Source organism: Sminthopsis crassicaudata, chromosome 1, assembly GCF_048593235.1.
Source record: "Sminthopsis crassicaudata isolate SCR6 chromosome 1, ASM4859323v1, whole genome shotgun sequence".
Lineage (NCBI taxonomy): Eukaryota > Metazoa > Chordata > Mammalia > Dasyuromorphia > Dasyuridae > Sminthopsis > Sminthopsis crassicaudata.
In genome coordinates, this window is record NC_133617.1 from 102,000,718 (window position 1) to 102,011,269 (window position 10,552).

Genomic DNA, 10,552 nt, shown 5'->3' on the forward strand with positions numbered 1-10,552 from the left:
TTGGAACCTCTGTGTTCAAATTCTAGCTCTGCAATATTATCTATGTGATTTCAGAGAAAGTCATTTTTTTCTTTTCAGATCTCAGTGTTTTTTTTTCATCTATAGAATGAGGTAGTTGGACCAGAAGATCTTGGATTTTTCTTTGTGAGTTCAAAATCTAGGAGTCTGAGTTATAACATTAATCACCAAATTAATGGAACAAGAAATAGATAATTTAAACAACCCAATCTCAAAAGAAGAAATTAAACAAAGTGTAAATGAGTTCCCAAAGAAGGAAAAACCCAAGAGTCAATGGATTCACAGGTGAATTCTATCGAACATTCAATGTACAATTAATTCTAATATCATGTAAAATGTTTACAAAAATAGCAAAAAAAGAGATGGAGTAATCCTACTAAATTCCTTTTATGATACAGATTTGAGGCCAAAACAGGCAATATTTATCAATATTGAAAAAAGAAGTAATGAGACTGTCACCCTGGCTTAAAAACAGTTTGTCCTAGTGCTAATGGGTTAGATCTTGCCTTAGAGACATTTCCTCATCTATCCTCATCCTCATCTAGCAAATACATAATCAATATAAAGTGTTTTTGGAACATTCTGATTGAATGGATAACCATTGATGAGAATTAGATAAGGAGTATCTAAATTAAATTAGGTTTAATTGAGGTCTAGTGGCAGGTTCGGGGTATAGGAAGTCAAATAGAGCTCCCCTGCAACCCCTTTGGATTTGATGCAAGGATGCAAAGTTAAATGCAGTCTAGTAGCATGCAGAGTCCCCTGTAAAGGACCCGAAAACCTAGATTGATAAAAGGGGTTTGTTGTGGAGTTTGGAAGTAAGGTTAGAAGGTAGAAAGACACAGGGCCAAGGCTGACACCGGTGGGCAGAAACCCTTGACATGGCTGGAAGGATGCCATGTTTGGGATTTCTGCAAAGAGTGGACTCCAGGGTTCCCCCTTTTTATCTGAAGGGGCTCCTGGGTGCAGTTCCAGGTTGGCTACTGGCTGGGTTTTAGCCAGGGTTAGAATTTGAATAGAATTCAATGGGTTTTTAGATAAAGAGGAAGCTGTTTGTGCTTGGGGGGGGGGTTTGGAAACCTGAACAGATCATTAGAATGGGGGTTGGGACAGCCCAAGTTGGCTCAGATCTGATGGGAGCTGGGAGAGCCCAGATATCTCCCACTGGAATTCATGGAGGTTGGGAATCAGAAAGGAATCTTGACCCACATCACCACTACTGCTAAGACAAAAACAAAAGGAATTGAAGGAACTAATTGTAGGAATTCCTTCTTAACAATAACAAAACAAAAAACCCAACAAATCTCCAACTCTCAGCCTCCATACCCATAGGGAAAGCTTTCATCTTCGTATAAAGGAGTTCAAGGGAAGAAATGAGATACAGGATTGCCACTTTAAGGGTCTGTAGTCTGCGGTTTCAGCAGCACAGCTTTCCCCCCATTATACCTCATGCACAATTAGCTCCAGCAGTCTCATTTCAAGAGTGCTTTTTTTTGTTTGTTTGTTTTGTTTTGTTTTTTTGTTGGCAGTTCTTTTTGCCTTCCCTTAGTTCCACGTAGCTTGTTAAGATTCCGTTTTCTCAGGTTCTGTTCTTCTGCTCATCTCCACAAGCTTCTTAGAGTCTCTCTTTTGGACAATTTGGTTATTTAGAGACATGACATAGTTCTTCATCCCATCATTTGGTTTCCCTTCTGATTCATTTAAGGAAACAATTTGCAAATAATGAAGAGAAAATTTATCTATCTCTGCATCTTTTATGGTTAGCTTAATACCTTGTTTCCATCCATTTTCTCTTAGTAGATTCTAGACTTTCCACTACACTAATATTTGATGAGGTTTTTTTTTACATATATTATTTCATTTAAGGATAAGGATGGTTTCATTTTTGTTTTGTATCTCAAGTAGTTAGCATAGTGTCTTAACACATCATAGATATTATGTTTGTGGAAGAAATGAATGAGTAAGTGACATTTTTCTACCCAATATATTTAGACATGAGTATTAGTACTATCTCATGGAAGACACAAGCACATCAAGCAGCCTCTCTAGTTTTACTATCTTCCAGATTTATCCCAGCATTTAGATATCCTGCTCTTCATCCTTGCCTTTTGGCTTATGCTCCTATCTGTAGTTTAAATTATATATGATGATAATGTTCATCCTTAGTTCAATCATATCACAATACACACTGTATTAGGGGCAGCTAGATGGTGCAGTAGATAGCTTTCTAGCTCAGGAAGACCTGAGTTCAAATCAGACCTCAGATATTTAACATTTACAAATTGTATGACCTTAAGCAAGTCATTTAACACCAGTTGCCTAACCAAAAAAATCCAATATGCTATATTAAAACTATGAACAAAACCAAAATTCATCATATATACATAGCATAGTTTTTAAAATGATAATTGGAAAGTAATGGAGATGAAATGGTTAAATTAACATGAATTCTACTTAGTCCTTACACTCTGCTGATTATAGAGTCATGTAGATCTGCTTTAAAACTGTGTCTCTGACATCTCTAGCTATGTAATCAATGAGGAAGTAACTTAAATTTTTTGATTATCTGTTTCTTTGTCTGAAAAAATGGGACCAATATATTTGCCCTATTAAAAGTGCGAAGCAGCTCTTTTCTCTCTGAGCTCTTGTCCAGCAGCTAGCAACATGGTTAAATATATCAAGAAGGTTGTAATTGTTAGTAAATATGGAGCAAATAATGGTGCATTTCTGAGAAAAATGGTGAAGAAAACTTAGAAGAGTGAAGAAATTAGCCAGCATTCCATGAATATTTCTTTCTTTTTTTTGGCAAGACCACAATAAAGGGATAAGCTGTGGGTACTTGCCATTGTGGATCCTTTATGAAAACAGTAACTGATGGTACATGGACCTACCTTATGACTTCTGCAGGCAGAGTCAAAACTGCCATTAGAAGACTAAAGGAATTGAAAGAAAAAATTTTTCCCCCCTGAGGCTGGGGTTAAGTGACTTGCCCAGGGTCACACAGCTAGGAAGTATTAAGTGTCTGAGACCAAATTTGAACTCGGGTCCTCCTGAATTCAGGGCTGGTGCTTTATCCACTGCACCACCTAGCTGCCCCCTGAAAGAAATTCTTAATACCAAATATCAGTAATCCAACAAAAAATGAGTTAATTTATGGAATAATAATAATAATAACAAAGCTTGAAGCAGTTATCAATGATATGAACAAAAGTACAGATGATATGCTCATCAAATTTCCAGATGGCTTTAAATTTGGAAGGATAGCAAACACTTTGAATGCGGGAGTTTGAAACAAAAAAAAAATGGGATTTTACTAGACTAGAATTGAAGGGTAATTCTAATCATAAGCAATTGGATAGAGATAAATTTAAAATTGTAATAAAGGGGGTAGCAAAATTAAAAAAAATACAAGATGAGAGAGGCAGGACTAAATTATGTGTAAATTATTTGAGTTTACCTTGAGTGAAAACAAACATATTATGAAGGTGATTGTTTAGAATCACACAATCAATGTATTCCCAAGGCAGGACCTAAATACAAGCCTTTATGACTTTGAGGCCGGCTCTCTAACCTACTATACTGCATTCTTTCTCCTTATGCTATTAAAAGAGATGCAAAACACATATGAAGAAATAAGCATCTAGATTCATTCTTTTCACTTCTTTTACTTTTACTCACTTCTCTGAACTGTGCAACTTAGCTTCTGACATCATCACTCAACTGAAGCTTTTCTCTCCAAAGTTATCAATGGTCTCAGAATTGTCAGATGTCTTGACTTTTTCTCAGGTCTTATCCTTTTAGATCTGTCAGAGGCAGTTGAAACTTCTGATCACTTTTCCCCAGCTAGAACACTCCTTTTTCTGGGTTTTCATTACATTATTCACTCTCGACTCTTCTAGCTTTCTGACTATTCATTCCTCAGTCACTATTATTTTCATCATCCATATCATGCCCTGTTACTATTGTTATTACCCCAAGGCTATACTGTACCTTTTCAAATTTTTTATTCTCTATATCTTCTTACTGAATAATCTCATGATTTTCTATGAATTTAATTATCCTCTTTATTCAAATACTATAGATTTGATCCTCATCTCTAGTCTATTTTCTGACTTCCTGTCAAAGATCTTCAACTTCCTATAGGATATTCCAGTACTGACACCTGAAGATCAATATTTCCAAAACTAACGCTGTTACCTTTCCCCCTAAATCCACATTTCTTCCAAACTTTCCTATTTTTATAGAGCAGGGATTCTTAGCTTTTTCCACTGGTGACCCTTTTTTTTCTCTGAGAAATTTTAATGTGATACCAGGTATATAAGTGCATAAAATAGACATGTAAATGTTTACTGACTTTTTTTTAAAACTGATTTTGCTGATTTACTGGAATTTTTTTTACTGATTTAACATTGGCTGATAATAAATTATAATTTTGTTACCCCCAAATTCAGTTAAACAATGACCCACAATTTAAGAAGTTTTGCCTTAGAGGTCAATGCTACTCAACTTGTTAACCAGAGTTGCAAAGTTGGCATTACTCATGATTCACATATTTCCTCAGACTTTATAATTAATTGTTTACCAAGTCTTGTCAATTCTACTTCCCCACCAGTTCTCTACTCCTATGGCTATTACCTTAGCTCAGACCGTTATCACCTCTTGTGTGAATAATACATTATTCTAATTTGTTCCCTACTTTAAATATTCCATTTCTCTAATCGATCTTGCTTGTAGCTATGAAAGCAATTTTTCTAAAGAGCAACTCTATTTCACTTCCTTACTTAATAAGCTCCAGAGGCTCCCTATTGTCATAGATCAAATATAAGTACCTTTATTTATCTATTAAAACTCTTCTCAAATTAACTCCAAATTACCTTTTAGCTTTATTTGATATTATTTCCCTTCTAGAATGCTAGTGTATCTTCCTAGCTCTTCCTCACACATAATGCTCTGTCTTCTGTCTCTGAATCTTTGCTGTAGTTGAACCCCATCGTGCCTGGAATGTACTACGTCTTCATTTCTACCTATATATCTATATCTATATATCTTATTTTTTCCAAATTCTGCCCAAACACTGCCTTCTTCAGGAAGCCTTTGTTAATTCCTCCTTCTTTTCTTCTTTGCCCACATATCTCTACCTAAATATATTTTATATTTATTTTGTATATATTTCACATTATATATTTATATACATATTGTTTATTGAATAAATGAAATCTTATTGAATGCAAATATTGGGCAAGGTGTGTATGTGTGTGTGTGTGTGTGTGTGTGTATGTGTGTGAGTGTGCATGCATATCCCTAGTATTTAGCAGCCTAGCTATGTGACAGGGATATAATTGAAGCTTCATAAATACTTGCTGCCAGTCAATAGTTATGTTTTGCTATGCAATGCTTATGCTTGGATCACATCAGGAGTATTATATAATGCTTGCTTTAAGTACTAATAATTTAAAGGAAAGAAAACTAGGATACTGAAGAATATTGAAATCATCTCAGGGTCAGGAGAAAAATGGCTTTAGTGAAATTGTATATAACTATCTTTAAGTAGCTGAAGTGTTGGCATGTGGAAGAAAGATTAGACTTTTTTTTATTCCAGAAAGAAGAATTAAAAGCAATAGGTAAATATTTTAGAGGATCAGAGTAGAACTCTAGGTCAACAAAAGTTCTACTCCCCTCTGCTACCTAGTTGATAGACAAAAGCTTGCTTTGGCTGCCATGTAGTTGTTTTTTTTTTTTTTTAGTTTATGGAATAAAAATCATTTCCATATTTCTCAGATATGATTTAGAAAGACTTTCTTATTCAGGAATAGATTGGACTTTAAGTTTTCTAGGATTCTGTGAAATTTTTTCTACTTGATTCATTTCAAACATAATTACATCTCTTACTTCTCTGAATTAATTATGACTAAATCTGAATCATTTGTAGATTCCTTTGCTTTGTGTAATATCTTCTTTTTTTCAGTTTTTATAATCATATGTGACCGTGAGAATTCTCCAATGCCTTTTTATAATATTTAGTTGACCCTTGGTTATGGAAGACTAAGGCCAGCTTAGCACAAGTTCAGTTATTCCTTCTCCTAGCCAAACTATTCTTTTTGTGGTTCCCCATTTCATGCCTTCATCTCCATATCTTTGTAATCAATCAAACATTTATTAAACATCTTCCATATTGTGCTAAATGCTTGTAATGCACAAGAAGAAACAGTTCCTGCTCTAGGAAGCTTACATTGTAAAGGTAGGGACTATGCATTCATATATAGGAATATAGATGATTACATACAAAGTAGACACTAGAAAATGAGAGAAACAGGAGTGATCTGATAAAGGCAACACTTAAATTAAGCCCTCAAGGAAATCAGTGATTCCAAGGGGTTGATGTGAAGAAGGAGAACATTTTATGAGTGTGGTATTGGCAGTATAATGACATAGGTGGTAGATGGAGTGTCATGGATGAGTAATAGGAAGTGGGCCAGTATGGCTAGACTAGAGGAGAGTAAGAAAACTGGAAAGGTAGGAAGAGGTCAGGTTGTAAAGCACTTTAAATGCCTCACAAAGGAATTTATTGAAGAGGAAGCTGAGGTCAGTTTTGCAAGTTAGGAAAACCATTTTGTCAGTTGTCTGGAAATTGGATTGAAGTAGATGGAGGTTTGAATTAGAAAGTTATTATAATAATCCAGAAAAGAGGTGTTGAGGGCCTCCACAATTATAGAAAAAAGGAATATACATCAGAAAGCTATATTTTACATTATTATATTTCATTACATCGCTTTATATATATATATATATATATATTTGTGTTATAGACCTAATAGGGGAAGATTTGACTACTGATTGGATATGTCTGGTGGGCAAGAAAGAGGAATAGAGGGTTATATCAAGAATGTTATCTTATGTGATTGGGAAGGTGGCAGTATCATAGACATTGATTAGGAAGTCAAGAATGCAGGTCTTTTTGGGGATGAGGGGAGAAGTGAGTTCTGCTTTGGGTATGTTGATTTTGAGATGCCTATGGGACTTCAAGTTCAAAATATCCAGTAGACTATATAAATTGTAGCACTAGAGTTCAGAAGAGAAACTAGAATTGAATATATGGATTTTGATGTCCTATATTCTCTCTACCTCTTTTACAATCCTTAGATTTCTTTGAGGATCAGTTCAAGTACAGTTTCCTACTTGAGGCCTTCCCCCCATTTCCTTACTCCCAAATTACATTAACTTTCTATATATTTTGTATTTATTTGGCTGTATAAATAGATGCCTTTTGCCCTCCCCCATGAAAGTGGGGGGAGTCATGTGACAATAACTTCGGAGAAACAGTTTTTGAAATTTTCTCCAAACCCCAAACCTCAAAAAGAAAAAAAAAGGAATTATGCACAAGATATAGAGTAATTGCAGCTGAATCCACAAGATAAGAAGACAGTACCCCCACTTAAGATTAAAAACCTCAGGAATTGCCACCAGACAGCCTCAATATTTAGAGCTCCCATTCATCACCCCTATTCCTATGGAGGACTTCCTCCCGGCAGATGTACAGTCAGTGCAATATCTAGCATTTGGCAGTTAGTTAATAAATGCTTATGATATTAAATGTCAGCTAGGTTCTACTAAGAATAGGTGGAGGGAAGAAGCAAAGTCTGGCTAGGTACCAGATGATGGATTATATCTATAGCCCTAAGTGAAGATCTTAGAATAAGAGATTTGGAATTGTGAGAGACCTTTGATGACATGCCCTTGAAGCCCTATGTTACAGGTGAGAAAGTGAAACCCTGAATAGTTAAATGTCTAAAATCATACTAGTAGTACATAGCAGGGTTGGGATTTGAATCCAAGTATTCTGACAGTAAATCTGTTCTCCATTCCGCTTTAACATTCTGCCTTCCCAGGGAATGCTCATCACCAGAAAAATGGACTTTGGGTGATAATTTCTTTCTTTTTTTAAGCCCACAGTAAATCACTAAACTGACTGCTAACCCATAGAAAAATTTTGATCAGCTTCAGTGAGTGGAGTATTACCCAATCCAGGGAAATCATTGATCCTTGAAGCTTTTAAAAAAGTGACTATTAAGTACTCACTGGTGTGTCTATTTCATTACTTTAACCCCTGGGATTATTTCTTTGTTGACTTCATATAGGAGGCCTCCTTTGTCACCAGGGGCCTTTCTGATGTGCTCTGCTCTTTGAAGGAGCTGTACAGAGACTGGGATGCTTCAACATTTTGTACTCAGGGTTCTCAAGGGGCTAGTTGTAAATTGTTTCTCTTCCCCTCCTCCTTCTTACAAAATAAATCATTGAAACCTGACCTGTTGTCCCCTTGGTCTTTGATTCTCACTGCATTCTTACTGGATTAAGGGTTTCCAGTTTCCTGGAAGGAATAAAATACAGCTATCGAAGTGGGGGGTGGAGAGAAAGAGGTCTCAGTAAACTCTGTAATGGGAGTTTTTATGGGACATATTTTCACCTCATTTAGCTTTTATTTTATTGTGATTCTTTCATCTGTAGGAGCCCAAAGGATAAGAGGATAGAGGAATGGGAAGAGCTTCTAGAATCTGGAAATGAAAGCAGAAATCAAGAACCATGTTTGCTTACCTCAATTAAAAAATGAAAAAATGAACAGATACACATACATTTACATAAATCAAAGAAACCCAAAACAATGAAAACAGAAGAATTGAAACTTCTGGATGCATCAACTCTGTAAAATACAATAATGTCTCATTCATAAAATGCTTTACAGTTAACAAAATTATTTTCAAGCAACTACCCTGTGAGAAAGGTAATGAAAGTATTCTAAAGTAAGTATTCAGATTTTCCTTGTGGGCAGGGAAAATTCTGAGACCCAGATGCATGGACTTCTGGGAATTGTAGTTCCAATTGGCTCTTTTCATCTCTGTCACTATCTCCTTCCTCTACCTCCTCCTATGAGAAAGATGATCCTGAGTAGAAAATTCATTTTGGATTTTGATGAAAAGCAGGCCATGCAGGAGGAGGTCTAGTGGTTAGTGATATAGAGGCACTCCAAGGATTCTTTGCATAGCTTCTTAAACTGTAGTGTTAATGAGTCCATACCATGTTCCCTCTCTTCTACCCCTGGGGGTTTATCTATTTAAACCCACTGATCAGGGATGGAGTTCAAGCTGAGAATGGCAAAAAGACACTGAAAGTTTAAATCCTAATTTTTCTGTACTTTCTTTCAGTTGACAATATTCCAGTGTCTTTAAACTCTTTTTAATTTTTGATTTTTTCCTCATATAAATTATAATTTATCTTCATATAAAATTATAAATTCTCTATTTCTTAATGAATTACATAAGGATGAATTGCAATGGAAGAAGCCAATTAATAATTTAGTATATACAGAATAAAACAGAACAGCAGTTTGAATTTTAGTCTCAAGTAGCTAGAGTGTCCCAGATTTTGTGTACTCTGAGCTGTAATTGTTAGAGAATCTTATGATTTTGGTCTTTTAAAAATTAATAACACCTGTAAACTTCTAAACTGAAAAGCTATATTAATCATGTAATTCAGGAAAATTCAGGTATCATTGCACAGTAAACAGGTATTTCAGTGAATTATCTGACCTAAGGAGCAAGAAGGAGAGTAAAAAAAAATTAGCACAGTCTAATGGAAGATCACTCCAACTAAGCCATCTAGTTGAAGGAGAAAGGCTTGGTTTGGTTACTGAAATTTAGAAGAGATGACCAAACCCCAAATTCCAAAAGTGGTATCTATTTTCTCACCTGTAGGTAACATTACCCAAGAATTTGAGACAGAGACTGGATCTTTAACAACTCCTGATGAAGAAGCTTTTTAAGAGTTTATGCCTTTTTTGTAATAATCATGGAGAATCTCTTAGAAAACTAGGAAATTAAATGACTTGTCCAGGCTTACATGGTCAGTATGTATTAAAGATGGGATTTAACCTTAGGTATCCCTGGATCCAAAGCAGCTTTGTATCTACTACTCTATGCAACTTTACAATGTAAATATCATTCCCTTCACCCCATTTCACAGATGAAGAAGCTAAGGCTCAGAAAAGTTGATGGCTTCTAGGTATGATGATTTTTAGATCCAGGAATATGGATAAGAGTGGGAACAATATGGCAGAAATACATACGGAGAAATGAGGAATCTGAGACTCTTAGCAAGAGGTTCTAATTCCCAGCCAAATGCTATCTTTGCTAGGCTAAACTAGCTCTCCAATATCCAATATGAAAAAAATAAGTCTGAGAAGCCAGTCATTCAGATTCAGTATTAGAATAAACCAGACAATTACAATGTTAATTCATTTACTTATTTATTCACTTACTAGCTTTCATGAAGCTAATATTTATTATTTTACATAATTAATATGACATGGCGTTGCGTTAACCATATAATCATAGATAAGATTAAGCTCCCAATCTTAGTGAGCTTTCAGTACTTGAAATGAAATATTGCTTTTGTTGTTCAGTTGTATCCAACTCTTTGTGAGCCTCTCTTGGCAAGGTACTGGAGTGGTTTGCCATTTCTTCTCCAGTTCATTTTAAAGATG

The 10,552-nt window shown here is 35.3% G+C and overlaps 1 pseudogene; it reads left to right on the top strand.

Annotated features, from left to right (window-relative positions):
• The first annotated feature begins 2,682 nt into the window (after nt 1-2,682).
• Nucleotides 2,683-2,987, top strand: LOC141548917 (large ribosomal subunit protein eL43-like; annotated as a pseudogene).
• Nucleotides 2,988-10,552: the final 7,565 nt, after the last annotated feature.